Here is a 17,611-nt window from a genome sequence, read left to right on the forward strand (position 1 = left end):
AAACATAGCTTAAAATGATTCAGTATAACGGAAAGATATTGATTAAATTAAAACAGATAAACTTAAAAAAAATTTAAACCTTAAAGCAATCAGTAAATACAATAATATAAATGAATGACGAGGTGCAGGCAGGCAGGGCAGTCAAAATCCTTTTCACCAATTCCCAATAGACTTGTTCACTATTATAGGAGGAGAATAAACTCAAAATAGTTAGCAAGAAACTTCCAGATCTCTTTTAAAGTTTCCTTCTCCTCCCCCAGTATTTATTATCCATTTAGATTTCTTTTGTCAGTGCTCTGAGTTGTTTCATAGAAGCACAGGGCAGAATCTCTACTCTGCATGTTGAGAGCAGTTAGGACTTTTAGAACTTTGTCAAAATATTTCCAGGTTGGTTTGTAGCATAAGCAGCCTAGCTTGTGACATATTCTTGATGTGAAATTTAGATTACTCCAATATCACAACCCTAAAATTATCTTTACATTGAGGAAAAGGAAATTAAGATGAAAATCTCCAATGAAAATAAAAAGTCCCAGGAAAAGAATTAAGTAGATCCAAACTGCACTTTTTAGTTTTACCAACTCAAATTGTTGTTTCAGAGTTCCAAGCATGCCTTACAATAGCATTTTTTTCCTGAAAGTCACTGAATGAGGTTTGTTTACAGAGCAAACAGAAAGAAGCAAAACTTTTAGAGAGAGCAATAGCATATTTGCATATGAGAGGAAAAAAATACTTCTCCTTTGGTGTTTTTGGTCAAAATAAGGAAGGAAAAAAAAAAACAGGCTTATTCCCCCAAATTGACTTTAAATCTACTGAATTGGAACTATTTGCCCTCCCTGTGAAAAACCTTTAGTAACAGCCTTCTAAACTAGGAGTACAGGGTCAGTTTTAAAAAAAAATCTGCTTGAAAACTAGAAGGGGTGGGTTTTCTTTTCTCTATGCTGAAAATGGCTAGGGCAGGCTGGAAAAAACCCACATGGAGTGTGGGATTGGATGGGGTGGCCAAAGGGACTGGGGAATCTCACCCTTCCAAGGGGAAAAAACAAGATGTGGCTCAGAGTGGCAGGCAGGGCTGGAGATTGGGTGGGTACAGCTCAGGATGAATCAGGAGCAGGTGGAGCTCAGTGGGCCGATGACATGAAAACAGGCGGGCAGTCAGGAGTGCAGGCTTGAAAAAACATATCTATTCTATCTTAAAAATATTTGAGACTCCTATCTCTTTGTGGTCAGCCAAAAATGTGGGTTTTTAAATTAATAATCAATAACTAAATATTATACTTTATAAAGTTTTATTATTAATAACTAAAGCAAAAGAACTGCCTGAATTCAGCCTAGTTGCAGGTCAAAAAGAGGAAGAGGGAAGAGTTACAGCCACTTAAATACAATCGTGCAAAACATGGGGACACAGGAAAAGGGAATTTTGGGAAATACTAAGGGACTTCTGGGGGATGAAGTTCAAAGGCTCAAAATCTCCATTTATACAATAGAATTCATCAAGCCTGAAGAATCTTTAGGTATGTGTCAATAAAATTATATTTTTCTAAATAAGTGATTCAATCAAAAAGATAATTATGATGTTTTGTGCATTATGTTTTCTGCATACTGTAGTGGACTTTATGTGACTTAGGTCAGCATCCTGTCAGCTTAGGTCCAAAATTAGGACAAAACAAGATTCCAGTAGTTCATTTAGTAGATAACAAAAAGGGTTTAGTTAGTCTTAGCATTGGAAATGACAGAGCAATGACATTCAGAGCAAGTAAAGGAAGGTCAAAAAGGCTACAGCATTGATTCAGTTGAACACAGCTTCCCAGGATAGTTCATGCTGCTTCCTATAGAGAAGGCTGACTATCTCTGGTCTCTGGTCCCCTGAGCCAAATTAAATAATGAGGACAATTTCAATATTTTTTATTTTTAAATTTTATTTAATTGATTAAGAAAATGTTTCCATGGTTACATGATTCATGTTGTTTTCCTCCCCTCCTCCCACTCCCCTCCCATAGCCAACGTGCAGTTCCATTGGGTTTTACATGTGTCATTGATCAAGACCTATTTCCATATTATTAATATTTGCACTAGGGTGATCGTTTAGAGTCTACATCCCCAATCATATACCCATTGACCCATGCGATCAAGCAGTTGTTTTTCTTCTGTATTTCTACTCCAACAGTTCTCTCTCTGGATGTGGATAACATTCTTTCTCATAAGTCCCCCAGAATTGTACTGGATCATTGCATTGCTGCTAGTAGAAAAGTCCACTACATTCTATTGTGCCATTGTAAATCTTGAAATTTCTCAGACTTGTGAATGTTAAAAATTTCCACATTGAGGAATCCTCCATTGGAACAAATTCCCTACTGGAAACATTCCCCATTTTGATGTGAGAACTTGCCAGGATCAGAAATGGGAGGACCTCTACTCCACCTGTACTTAAGTCTGCTTTAGGGGAGAAAACTCCTTGCTATGGGAGGACCTCTACTCCACCCATACTTAAGACTGCTTTAGAGGAGAAAACTCCTTGATAAACAAAGAAAGTACTTGGATCCATGCTTATGATGAGGCAGGGAGTTCTTTGAGCCATACCTGTTTTTTAGAATTGATACAGTGGGATGCTAGGTACCTAAAAAGGTCGGGCAGGTTTTCTCTTGATGGGATTAGTCGACTCAGCTGTGTTTTCTCTGGTTCAGACTTACTGAAGGGATTAGTCGACACAGCAGTGTTTTCTCTGGTTCAGACTTACTGAGGGGATTAGTCGACTTAGCTGGAATTCAGATGGGCTGTCTTTTAGAAAACATCTACAGTGATTGGTAGATGGAAGAACTTAGGGAAGGTGACATAGGAAAAAAAAACCCCTATATAAGAAAAGGAATCTCTTGAGCAAGAGATCCTTGGATCCTTAGAGAGAGATTCCTTGGAGATAGATCCTTTTGGAGGAGGCCCTTTGAAGATCTCTTGAGAAGAAGTCCCTTGGGAGGCTAACTCTGGCTGGAACTCCCTCTGGGGAGACTCTGTTCCCCAGACATCCTTGCTTAAGACAAATCTTGTGGTGAGTGATAACTGACTGGTTTCTCTCTTAAGGCTTAGGCCTGGGTTGGCCAGGCCTGCCCTAGGCCGACCTATTCTTTTCTCATTAATTTTCTCTCTCCTTCTCCTTTTCCTTAATTCCTCTTTGTATTATTAATTAAATTCTCTATAAAACCCAGTTGATTTGGGCATATTCATAATTTGGGAATATATTCCCTGGCGACCACCTTATATTTGATTTAAACCCAAGACACTTTAGTGAAACATATTTTCTGCGGTCAAATTTACTCACCCTCTCTTATATCTATCACAATTTATATCTTCCACCATTTTAACTCACTACAGTTTATAACATCAACCATTTTAATTATAACAGTTTAAGGCCTTCAATTCTTTTAAATGCTACACCATAGTGTAGTCTCTGTGTCAATACTTTTAAAAATGCACACATGTTTTTGACTTTTAACATTCTTTAAAAAAAAGATTTGTCCTTCGCCTATCTTTTAAAAACTTCAAAAAAATATTTATTTTAAAATATTTTTTCATAGTTACACGATTCATGTTCTCTCCCTTCCTTCCCTCCCCTCTTCCAGAGCTGACAAGGAATTCCACTGGTTTATGTATGTTTTATCATTTAATACCTACTTCCCTGTTACTCAGTTTTGTAATAAAGTAATCTTTTAAAACCCAAACCCCCAATTCTATACCCATATAAACAAGTAATAAATAATGTTTTTCTTCTGTGTTTCTACTCAAAAATTTTTTTTGAATTCCAAATTCTGTCTTCCCCTACCCCTTGTAGAGCCAAGCAATATGATACCAATTATTCATGTGAAATCATATAAAACATATTAATGATATTACCAAAAAAGCAAGAAAAGGAAAGTGAGAAAATCATGTTTCAGTTTGCATTCAGAGTCCATCAATTGTTTCTCTGGATAGCATTTTTCATCATGAGTCCTTTGGAAGTTTGGGGCAAGAAATAGAAGGATTTAGTGAAGGCAAGCAATTTGAAAGAGAAAGACAGATTTAAGAAGTGAAAAGCTTGTTAAAATGGTGGCATTCAGAAAGGGGATTTGGGACCATAACTTAAAATATAGGGAAGAGAATATGGTGTTTGGCTGTTGGAATGAAGTTGGGGAAAAGTTGTCATCTCCTGTCCTTCTCAATATTGTTCCTGGACCCAGATTGTCATCAAGGGAAAGGAGTTGAAAGGAATTTTCTCACTCTAAATGAAAAAAGTAATTTCACCTGAATTAGAAACCAGGGGTTTCCAGAACAGATAAATGCCTATCAGCTTCTCTGTCTAGCTGACTGTGAATAGCTGGCTTAAGTCTGAAATCACTAAGGAACAAAAACCATTGAATGAAGAGCTCAAACAATCCTGGCTCCTTCAGGCAGAGCAAGCAACAATAAGCAGATGGCAGTCATAGAGTAGCGGCATCCATAGGGTTTTAGTGAGTATATCCAACATAGAAGTGGAGCAGAAAGAACAGATCAAGGGACCACAGTTAAGTGAAAAATCAGTAGCTTTGCTAGAGAGCAGGCAGCAGCATCAGAAGCAGAAAAATGAAACAGTGGGGATGCCTCTTTTAGAGTGTGGGTTGCCTTTACTACTCGTTTTTTCCAGTCATGCATGTCTTCTCTGTGAATATTCCCTATATTGGATCCCTTCATGCATGTTCCCTGGCCCTGTATATTCTCTACAAATGACTCCTCTTCTCCCTGATCGCATGGTCATCTTGGATAGAATTCACCCCTGCATATATGAGTGGGAAGTTCTGTGACTTGTTAATAAGCTCCTGGGGACAGGACTGTTTGATATTTGCCTTTGAACCTCTAATATTTATTATAATTAAAAACAAAACAAAACCTTACCTTCCATCTTGGAATCAATACTGTGTTTGGTTCCAAGGCAGAAATGTGGTAAGGGCTGGGCAGTGAGAGTTAAATGACTTGCCTAGGGTCACACAGCTTGGAAATGTCTGAGGCCAGATTTGAACCCAGGACATCCTGTCTCTAAGCCTGGCTCTCAATTCACTGAACCACCTAGCTGCTCCTGAACCTCTAACATTTAGTAAAGTGGCTGGAACATCTTAGAAATTCAATCAATGCTGGCTGATTAATTATTTTATACGATGATACTTAGTTAAATACATATTGCTTTGAAGTAATGTATCCTTTAATTGACTGGGAAAAACAAACAAACCACACACAGACAGAAAGGCAGACAGAGAGACACATGCACACAGAGGTAGGGCTCAGCTACTATGGTTTTTGAATAGATGCTGACCAGCAATATACTTCAAACTTAGAAAAATTGGAAAAAAAGAGGGCTTACTGGGTGGTGGTGGGGTACCTCAGGTTCTACAAACTGGAATGACCAGCCCTTGGACATAGATGAAGTGCACATAAGGAGGGCTGGTAATAATATATTTCTTTAGGCTTATTTTTTAAAAAAAGAAAAAAATGGCAATCTACATACATAACCATACATGTACATACATATATACACACATATTTTCTCTCAGATCAATACCATAAGTGAAGGGTAGGAAAACAAGTAGTTACCCAAAAGTTCAAAAGAGAGAAAATTCAAGAAAAAAGTCAACAATGAAACATTTAGCTTCAATGATCTATATGCAAATACACCAAATTGAAGTAAAGTAAAGCAAAGGGATAATTTTGACCTCAAAAACCTATATTGTCCTAGTTCTAGTTAACACGTTAGAGTTAGACAGCTCTCATGTTTCCAAAAACCTGATTTTCTACAATAAAAATATTTATTAGGATTGGAGGGAGGGGGCTTGCAGGTGAGATCTCTGACTTGAAAAATATGGTTCTGGAAGGGTATAACTTATTCAAAAGAAACAGAATAAGTAAATGGGAGATGGAATGGTAATAAGAACTGTATGTTAAATCTATATGTGAGGAGATATCTATTCATGATGTTGTGGGGTATAGATGTGTACCCCTGGGGTTCAGGAAGGATACCTTTCACAAGAATGCAAGACTCCCTTAAAAGTAAAGAGGGAGATTTATTAGTAATGTTAAGTCTTTGGCCAGCAAGTCAGCATGAGTGGAACAACCTGGAGGTTGCTCCCAAAAGGTCTCCATTATGGGGTTTTTATATTCTTCTACAGCAGTGAGGACTTGACTCTGAAGCAAGGGGTTGGAGGGAGAAGGTTTGCCTGAAGGCATGGGGTGGTTCTTGTGATTTGGAGGACAGATGGATGAGGTGTGTCTTTGTCCATCTCAAATCAATGGGCCAATCAAAGAAGGATAATCCTCTCAGGGTTAGATGTTTTGGGTTGGGAGTCAGAGGGGAAGGGAGCAAAGGAATTTCCCTGATAATAGTTTGCCTGAGTTTCTAGGGGCACAATGCCCATGCCAATATGAGGAAATTCAGAAAGCACATCAAGAAAACATGGTGGACAACATTTGGATAAGAATGAGAAGATGCAATAAAGAAGTTTTATTGTCATTGGAGTATACTACAGACCACCTAGCCAGAAAGAGGATGTAGTTGAATAGTTTGGAAAAGAGATCATAAGCTTAGTACAGAAACATAATAAAGTACTAATGAAAGGATTCTATTATCCAGACAAAGAGTCATATATCAAGAAATAGAAGGAAACTTTTGGAAGTCATTCAGTCCAACTGCCTTATTTTATAGTTGAGGAAATTGAGGTCTAGAAGGATTAAGTGATTTGGCAAAGGCCATCCAAGATAATAAATAAGCCAGGCAGGATTCAAACCCAGATCCTCTGACTCCAAATCTAGCGTTCTTTCCATTGGACTACATGGTCTTCCAATGTAGGATAGCTGCTAATATGTGCTCTCTGCCAAAATTAGTCAATGTTTTTAAAACTGGCCTCAAATATAATTTTAATCTTCAAAAGATTGAAAAGGAGGGGGAAGCTGGGTAGCTCAGTGGATTGAGAACCAGGCCTAGAGACAGGAGGTCCTAGGTTTAAATCTAGTCTCAGACACTTCCCAGCTGTGTGACCCTGGGCAAGTCACTTGACCCCCATTGCCTAGCCCTTACCACTCTTCTGCCTTGGAGCCAATACACAGTATTGACTCCAAGATGGAAGGTAAGGGTTTAAAAAAAAAAGGTTGAAAAAGTTATATGGGGAGCCTCTCTTGATTCCCTGACAAAGAAGAACTTGTTACCATTGTGAGAAAGATGGGAACTGTGGGAAGAATTGACTTCTGAATTCCGAATTTGTGATAAAGGAAAGGAAAGTTGAGGAAAATTTAAGATGATTCTTGATATAGAATAGCACATCCCTTCTTGGTCAGCTTCCCTGCTTGGTACCTATGGCATGGGCATTGTACCCCCAGAAACTCAGGCAAACTATTATCAGGGAAATTCCTTTGCTCCCTTAGGCACTCTTGACTCCCTACCCAAAACATCTGACCTTGAGGATTACCCTCCTTTGATTGTCTCACTGATTTGAGATGGACAAAGTGGTGCACCTCATCCTTCTATCCTCCAAATCATGAGAACCACCCCCATGCCCTCAGGCAAACCTTCCTCCCGCCCCCCCCCCCCCAACCCCTAGCTCCAGAGTCAAGTGCTCACTATTGTAAAGAGTATAAAATCCCCAGAATTGATGTCCTCTGGGGGGACAGCTTTTCCATCCATGTAGTCCTTCCAAGGAGCAGCTTTCCACCCATTCTGTTCCACCTAGGAGACAAGCTTCTGTCTATGCTGCCCTCTTGGCTAGATTCAACATTACTTTCCAAATTAATACATTTCTCTTTATTTTTGAGCTAAGTTTTGGAGGCAATCACTCTGACTTATGCACCACTCAGTGAGGGAGGCCGGAAAATGGCTAAACTTGAGAAAACAGGAAGGCCTAACAAGCTGACCTGTCAGAACCGTAAATATGCCAAATCCTAGCAGGAAGGCCTAATGAGCTGGTCAGCCTTGAGAAACTTGTCAGAACCATAAATATGCCAAACCGCCAGCTGCAGTAGGTACCAGATAAAGGCCAGGAGGACCCCAATAAATATTTCAAACAACAGGCCAGGAAGACCCCAATAATATAGAATTGTCAAAGTTCCAAGAATAGTAGGAAGCAGATAAGAGCCATACATGCAGGCAAAATTCCAAGGATGGTATGTAATAGATAAGGCTAGAAAACCGTGCCTACAGAAAAGTATAAAAAGCCCAGCCTGTCAGAAGCAACTCGGAACTCTGATGATAGAGGTTCCCACTGATGCGTGTATCAGTTCAATAAATGGCCTTTCTCTGCCTGTTTGCATTGTTCGTGGACTTCCATGGTGGTGGGTGAAATCCCGGACCTTAACATCAGTTTGTTGCAAAACATTCTTTCTCTATCACAAACCCAGGGGATTCACCTCTGCACCCCATAACACCTACAGGTTTTCTGTTTGGTTCCTGGTGTGTGTGTGTGTGTGTGTGTGTGTGACTAATCTTCCCTGCTCAAAGCTAAATGGTAGTCTATAATCCTTCAACTATGGCTCATAATGCCAATAGATGTGGTTACCATGACTCATTCTCCCACAAAATAGAGCATCAGTAGGAAAAGTGGTCACAAGCTTTTAGTACATTGTCAATGTGACAAGGAAATCACTTAAAAGACTGATATATATTAATTTAAGGTCACCAAGGAATTCAGCTATGTAATTCCTTAATGAAAACTCAAGTCAGCAGTCAACCTTTTATGGAGTTTAATTACAAACAGGAGGAAGAAAGGTATTAGAGAGATAAAGAGAGAGAGAGAGAGAGAGAGAGAGAGAGAGAGAGAGAGAGAGAGAGAGAGAGGAGAGAGAAGGGAATAGGGCTTATATATGCCCTCTGTTTAGGGTGGGACAAAAGGCCCAAGCCCTTAGATAGCTGAGGCAAAGAAAAGAGATCAGTCCCTATCACTCACGTGACCAAAATGGAGAAACAGTCTCAGAGGTCTCCACCTCCAGCCTCCTTCAGAGCCAGCTTCTCAGAGCACAACCTCTCAGAGCAAAACCTCTCCAACCCCCCTAGTCCTCATACCCCGCTATCTTTAAGGAAACCATCCAAGTTCCCTCCCCTCAGTTCTCACATCTACCAATCACTGTCCATGTCTTCCCTGTGCCAATGGTGGCTCTAGCTTAACCCAGGACCGCCCAGAGGTCTGTAGCTTTGCACATGTCTGTTGAAGGTCATATTCTCAAATAATTAAATTTTGATCTATGCTGCAGCCCTTCCTAAATCCTGTTAGGACTGAGTAGGGTGGAGATTGTATCAATTCTAAAATCAATCATGACTCAAAGAACTTCCTGTTCTATGCTTAAGCATAGGTCAAAGCCCTTTCCATTCTTTAGCAAAAGGTTTCTGTCCTAAAGTAATCTTAAGTAGGGAGGAGAAAGACCCTCCCATGCCAAGGGGGTTCACATTCCAATAGACTATCAGTAGGAAATTTTTCAAGTATGAAATTTCCCAATGGTGAAATTTCCAACATTTATAAGTCTAAGAAATTTTAAGTTTTACATCAGTCAACATCTGGGTGGAACAGTAGAGTGCTTGACCTGCAGTCAGGAGGACCTGAGATCAAATCTAGCCTCAGACACTTATTAGCTATGTGACCTTGGGGAAGTCACTTAACCTCATCTGCCTCAGTTTCATCTATAAAATGATCTGGAGAAGAAAATGGCCAACCACTCCAGTATCTTTGCCAAGAAAACCGCAGATGGGGTCACAAAGAATTAGTTAAGATTGAACAACATAAAGCAGGCAATGTAGGGAAACCACATGACCCAGATAATCTGTGCCTCCAGCCCTGCCGATACCTGCTGGCCTTTCTCTTCCCAGGTCATACTCATGCTGATTCCTCTCCTGGGCATATTGTCTCACTGGGTGGGTCACTCAATTTTGTTCTCTGGGGGGGTGGGGGGTCATCTCCCTGTAATTCAGCTTTCAACTACCAGGAATTAGCTAAAGATTCTTGATGCTGCTTTCAGCCCCCAATTACTGGTGTCTCTGTGTCTCTTTCTGCTCCCTGCTGGATGCAATATCTCCCACTGGATGAGTAGCTCTGCTGCAAGCTGTCATGGTCCACAGGTGAGGTACCTTCCAGTAGAGGTACTAGGGTCAGGGATCAAAAACCACAGAATTGTTCCTTGCCTTGAATGTCTCTGGACTTTCAAGTGAAGCTTTTGAGGGTTATCCTGGTATGGCCATTTTTTAGTTAGCTAATGGAAAGAAGAACTCGTCCACACCTCATAAAAGAATAATAAGTTATAGGCTAATATTTATATTTTGGTTTTAACATGTTTACTCTTTATTTTTTAAAAAATTATCAAGAAGACTTAGGGAAAAATCAAACTCTTTCCTTTCCCCTCATCTCTCTCTTTCTATCTACAATGAGAAAGTCAGTTTCAAGGGATTCATAAAAGGTAGGATCCATGGATAAAAACTCCACAGGGAAAATTAGTCCTAGTGGGCTATGAAGACCTCAAGAGAGAAATTCTGAAAGCAAAAAGAGAAATTATTCTAATGTGGCAGACAAAGGGTAATTTTTAAAAAAGGGAACTGTGGATGAATAGGAAATTCATCAACCAATGCATATTTTATAAAGCTAATTTAATTTTAAAAGTTTCCTGGATGCCTTTTGTTTTATATCACAGTCATTTATGGATATATGCTATTGTCTTTCTCATTTATCCTTATCACCAAGTAAGCCCTCCCTTATGACAAAGAAAATGAGCTAAGGAAAACTAGTTGACAGAATGACTGAGTCTGTGATTCATACTACATTCTGAACCCACAGTGTCAACCTTTCCATAGAAAAGGAGACACTTCTTCCTCATTCCTTTTCTAGGGTCAAGATTGGTCATTATAATAATTTGGCATTTGGCTTCACTGTAGTGTTCTTTTCCACTTATATCAATGTAATCATTGTTTACATTGTCCTCTGCTTTTGCTTCCTTTATCATAAGTCTTTTTACTTTTCTCTGAATTCCTCATATCATCATTTCTTGTAGCACAATAATATTTCATTACATTCATATGTAATTTATTCAACCATTCTGCAGTTAATCGCCATTAACTTATGTTAAAAAAATGTAGAGAAGATGTACGCAAAGTCAAGCCAACTGAGAACGAACACAAAAATGCCATTATAATGGTTAAGTTGAGATTTTTATTAAATAAGAGAGTTCTAAAAAAGTGGTTGCTGATTAATAGACAAAGAAAATTTGATTCATTCTTCACAATCTTCTCCCTGTGATCCTTTGGAAGACTAGTCTCTCCAATGAATCAGTTAACATAACCAGCTTATTATACCTCTAAGGATCTTTTAGCTAAAGGTGCATACAATATTGCATATTCTAAGAGGAAATTGCAACAGTTGGAGATAAGAGGTAAATAAAAGAGAGAGAGAGAGAAAAAACAATGTTTGCTAGGCCCATTGACAAAAAGCCAATTAGGGGGCAGTCCCCTTTGGTATAAGAGTTTACATTCAGAATAAATGATATGTTTAGCCCCCTTCAGTTCAGTTTATTATATCCCAAAGCTAATTCTGGGTCTTTTGATGCAGTGTGTGGCTTCCTCAGGCTTTCTTAAGGTACTTTCTTCAAAAGATTCGTTTTCTTGATTTGGTATGTTGGTGATTTCTTTTCCCAAAATTTATCCAAAAAATTTCAAGTCTTGAATTTTAGGATAATTATACACCATCCAGTTTTATAAGAATAGCTTCAAGAGGGATGAAGCAGGATGAACAAACATAGGTAAAGGACTATGGGACAGTGGTAACAGATGACAGAAAAAAGGCAGAGTTACTGAACTCTTTCTTTGTATCCATTTGTTCTGCTAAAGAGAATGATCTTTGGCCTTGAAGGATCTAAACATAAATAGCTAGTAGGGAGAATATAGGATCATAAATTTAGAGGGGTATTAGAAGATATCAAGCCCAACCATTTCATTTACAGAAGAGGAAGTTGAGATACAAAGACCTTACCTGACTTTCCTAGGGTCACATTAGTAAAGTACCTAAGGTGGTAATTGAAACCAGGTTTTCCTTTTTCAAGTCTAGTACCCCTTCCCATTCTACCAAGTCAAGTTAATAAAAATAAGGAGGATGAGAATAAGAGATTATCCAGTTTCTTATGAAAATATTGCTCACATCACTTGGCTCAAATTAATGGCATGGGCTAGTTATTTAACCCTGTTTGCTTCAGTTTCCTCATCTGTAAAATAAGCTGGAGAAGGAAATGGTAAATCACTATTATTCTTGCCAAGAAAACCTCAAATGATGAGGTGAAGAGTTAGACACAACTGAAAAGAGACTGAAAAATAGCAACTGTACTCTCTTTTCTCTAGGGCTATGTGTTGTGGGGTGTAGAGGTGAACCCCTGGAGTTTGGGAAGGATACCTTTTGCAAGAATGCAAGACTCTGAAACAGCTCAAAAATAAAAAGAGAAATTTATTAATTTGGAAAGTAATATTGAATCTGGCCAGGAGGGCAGCATAGACAGAAGCCTGCCTCCTAGGTGGAACATAATGGGTGGAAAAACTTCTCCTTGGGAGGACAGCATGGAGGAAAAGCTATCCCCCCAGAGGACATCAATTCTGGGGATTTTATACTCTTTACAATAGTGAGTACTTGACTCTGGAGCTAGGGGTGGGGGTGGGGGAGGTTTGCCTGAGGGCATGGGGGTGGTTCTCATGATTTGGAGGACAAATGAATGAGGTGTATCTCTTTGTCCATCTCAAATCAATGGTACAGTCAAAGGAGGATAATCCTCTAGGTCTGATGTTTTGGATGGGGAGTCAGAGGGCGTAAGGGAGCAAAGGAATTTCCCTGATAATAGTTTGCCTGAGTTTCTGGGGGTACAATGCCCATGTCATCTGCATACAGTAGGCAGTCAGGGGAAGCTAAGAATGAGCTAGAGTGAAGAGAGATAGGTTGGAATCCAGACTCCATTGAGTACTATGGGACTTTGACAAAGTTAATTAACCAATTTGATTTCTTACCAGTCACATGGAGGAATGGGATTAGAAGATGATCTCTGGAGTTCCTTCTGGCTCTAAATCCTATGATAGGCTAACATGAGTGTTGAGGGAATCTTGGCAGGATAACAATGACTTGGGTGGGAAGGTAGCATAAACATATATTTTTTTACTCTCTACTTCATCTAAATGTCTTACTTGTTCATATTCACTCTCATGCACACTCAAGGAGAGGGTGAGGTGGACACTCATTTTGGAAACAAGAATACTGCCTTTTACAAATATAGCACAGAGTTTGACAATAACCAGTTCCATAGTCTACCATTTTGTATTCCTCCTGACCCAATAAACATGGGTACCTACCTTCCAGGGACCTCTCAACTGCTTTTGCTCCTTTATCCAACGTTTGGCATTTCCTGGTAGTAGCACCAGCTCTCTTCTGCACTCTAGCTCAGAGGGCATCAAATAGACAACAGATTGTATTTAAATAGTTAAGGACCCTGAAAGGATTTGCACCTGAGCCCAGACAGGAGTGTGCCCGGAGCTTCCTTCTGTGTGGCTCTCAGCACACAGATGCTCTGCCTTCCTCTGGTGGTTCCTCCCCACCTCTGCACCCTGCCCTTTGGTTCTCTTTCTACAGATGTTCACTGGCAATTGCTGCTTCTTCCTAGGAACTGGTGCCAACTCTCCAACAGTTTAACCATGAAGAAATTACCTGGAATCCCAGTCTATAGTGTTACTTTGCTTTCACAGCAGCTTCATCCCTAGGGCCAGAATGACTCCAGGCTATTTATTCCTTCTGTTCTTTTCCACCTGGTCCCACAATTCCATTCAACAAACAAAGGGCCTTTTCAGTGGCTGTGAGAATTGCCTTTTACTCATCCTGCTCAACTGTGTCTATTATTACTGTGATTCTATTCTTCTCCCCTCTCCTCACCCCACCTCCACTTCTAACAGAGTTAGAATGAACCAGTTCCATTGCTCTTTCCTCCCATAATATCTGGGCATTTCTTCATTGCCCCCATGTTGGCATCTCTCACTGGATCTTGGGGATTTCAGCTCATTTTCTACTGATCTTCCATTTCATTGATGTCATCCTCTGGGATATATCATTGGTTCTTTTCCAAAAATGAAGGATAAACAATACTAATTTGAGCTAGGTCATGCAAATTACTTTTGGGGCTGCTTCATTAAGCCCCTAGAAAAAGAGGAGAGGAAGGAATTTGCCTCCCTGATTCTTAAAATTTAAATTTCTTCTTATGTCACAGATCACTTGGTTGAGGTATTTGGAATTTACATAAAATACAAATTAAGTCAATGTATTTTGTAAATAGAGTTTTCATTAAGCAGGCTTAGGCTACTCCAGAAAAATTAAGCTTAAAGTTAATTTATATAAAGTTTTGGGGATAAAATGCTTTGGTTTGGAGACCAGATAATTCATTTATAAAGTATTTTGGACAATGGTTTTCAGGAACTTGAAAAGATATAGAATACAGGATAGTTTCCAAATGCTGGAAGTACTGTGAAATATGTCTTTAAATAATAATAGTAATTTACATCTACATACTGCTTTAAGATTTTACACTCATTTCATTTATTATTATGAGTATATTTTGCTAAGAATTTATTTTATTCCTCTCTCACTGACCAAAAAAGATAAAGCCTCTAGAAATATGGAGGTAGGAAAAGAGGGTGAGATGGAGAGAGAATGAGGATGAGAATGTGCTCCAGAGGAGACAGATGGGAGTAGAAATCCTTTAAAGTGTAGTTGAGTCATAAGAAGAAGAATGAATGAGTGATTTTCAGTTTCCTTCATTTCTCTTTAGTAGTGCCTAACTTGATTTTTTCTTTAAGCTCTACCTCCTCTACCTCCAAACTTTTGATTCCAGAGAGGTTGGAGAGGAACAGACTTTTAAATAGGGTCAAGATTGAGCAGCTAGGTGGTATCAATGCTATGATATCAGTATCTCGCACAGGGAAGTTCTTATGAGATTATTATTATATTGATTAACTAATGAATGGTTTTGAGGTACTTTTGAAAGATAGTCATTTTAATTATGAAGAGTCTAATCTATTCAGTTGGTTGATTATCTAATGATATCAAAATCACTGAGGGGGAGAGCAGGGCAAAGACAGGAAGTAGAAATGAAATTTCAAACAAATTTCTTTTTCAGGGATGAGAAGATTTTTAATTACTTTCAGTCTTCATTTTTCTTGCTCTTCTTGTCCCTCTGTTATCAACGAGAGGCAAGGAATGATTTTATGAGTCTGACACACTCTGTTTCATTATTGAACTGTGGTTAACCTACACAGAATGATTTAGCTATTCAGAGGAAAGAGAAGAAAGGGAGGCAACACAATGTATATAATTCTCAAGAATATACCTTCAGAAGAATTAGATACAATACATGAATCCTTTGGATTAGACTAAAAAGGATTAAATAGAGTTCAGCCAACCAGGAAGTCAAACTATATTATGAACTTGATAAAAATGAATCTGAAAAACAAAATCCAACCTAGTCCTAAACTGTTTTAATATTTACAAAAGCCAAACAAGGCAAGATAAATACATACATAAAAAAGTTATCAGTTATTGGTGGTGACAGATTGGTATGGAAAAACAGAAAATGTATTTCATCCATTTTCTTACACACACACACACACACACACACACACACAAACTCATTACATGTCTATCACGAGTAAGGCTGCATGCTAGCTGCTAGAGATAGAAAGATGAAAAAGTAATAGTCATATAACCATTGATCTAGAGCTGGAAGAGATTTTGGTGCTCCTCTAGTTCAATTCTTTTACTTTAAGAGGAAACTGAGACCTAGGGAAGTGAAATCACTGGCTTAACATCAACCAGGTAGTACATGACAGATGGAATTGGAATAAGGGAATGACATATTTTCACAAATAAATATTACAAATCAGGCTGAGAAATATACACAAGGAACCACCATTTCATAATGTGCCAAGACTTCTTCATGCTCACTTGAATCAACTTTTTGGACTTTTTCTATCCTCTCCCTAACTGAACCCTTTATAACCCTCCCCAATTTTCCTCTTTCTTTTATGGTGTTCTCCATTAGAATATAAGCTCTTTGAGGGCAAAGACTCTTTGTAGCAGTCCACACCTATCTATGGTCAAGGGAAATAGTTAAAATGTAAAGCTTGTCTTAGGAGAGAGCATGCTCAGTCCTGCGCATGGCAAGTAAAGCCTTTGACCCTTAATCCCAGCATCCGCCAGGTTTAGGCACGAAATCAGGTTTCTTTGTGCTCATCTGGCTGAGACAAACCACACCTATACCTTGTCATAATTTACAATGAACCAATGGCAATCCACTATGTATTCATCCATATGTATTGTGTACATTTGCATCTCAATAATAATAAATAGGAGTGTCCACAGAGAGCCAGCTCTCTTTACTTTATCACCCCTCACCTGTCTCTGTCTTTCCTGGAGCTTGGCCAGAGGCCAGGCCAAGCTCAACTTTAACTTCCTCCCTCTCTATCTCTCTCTCTCTTCCTGAAAGACCTTTCCTCCTCAATCTCTTATCCTCAAGTGGTTCGTCCTTAGAGTACCAGCTCTAAGGAACTGGTGATTTCTTTCTTGATCTCCTCTCCTCAAGCCGGACTGGTCCGTACCTGCAGCCCAGACTGTAAGGGATCGTGGCTTTTCTTTCAGTTTCTTTCAGTTAATCTCCATGTTCATTGCTTACTCCCGTATGTTAGTTTGAAGCTACTTAACTGGTTCATGTCCTAGTGAAAGCTAAGTAGCTGAGCTTATTCTGTGGAGCTCGATTGTTAAATATTATGTGTGTGTCTGCCTGCTTCTTATCCATCTCCTTGGCTTCAGTCCTTTCCCCAAGGTCAACCTTCTATCTTTCCTTTTGTGGGAGGGCTTCGGGCCAGCCCCCCACTATACTCTTTGATTATATTAAATGTTCTGTCTATCATCAATCTATCAGAGGCCAGATGGAAGAATATCATTATAAACCACAATGACAAGCATTTTCTGAAGTGCCCAGGCTTATCCATAAGCTTACTTCTCTCTTGATTTTCTGAACTTCTCTATTCCCCCCCCCCCACTGAACCCTTCCTGTCCTTTTGTTCCCCACTCCCAGGCAGATGGACCTATCCAAGAGGCTTTTATAATTATATAGGTGAGAGAAAATGAGACCTGGTGACAGTGGGATAGAAAGTAGGTAAGAACAGCTATTTTAGGCAAGAACTGAGTCACTGATTGGGATAGGTGAAGGATTTGACATTGAAAATGACACCAAAGTTTTGCACCTGGGTGAGTGAGAGAATTCAGTTTTAGCAACAAGGAAGTTAGGAGAAGGGGGAGGTTTTTTTTAAGAGAGAGCAGGGAGCATCTGTGGGCTATCCCAGGGGAAAACAACCAATAGGTATAGTACAGAAGAAAACAAAACAAATGCATACGGGAAGCACAAATGAATTGAGTAATTTTGTTTCTACCTTGTTAAATGATAAATTTATGTATGCATATACCTGCATGATTTATATCATATATATGTATATCTATACATATCTATCTACCTATACACACATATGGTGGCTGTGTGAATTAAATATTTGGTGGACCTCCAACCCAGTCCAATCCTGGAA

This window comes from Monodelphis domestica, chromosome 5, assembly GCF_027887165.1.
Source record: "Monodelphis domestica isolate mMonDom1 chromosome 5, mMonDom1.pri, whole genome shotgun sequence".
Taxonomy (NCBI): domain Eukaryota; kingdom Metazoa; phylum Chordata; class Mammalia; order Didelphimorphia; family Didelphidae; genus Monodelphis; species Monodelphis domestica.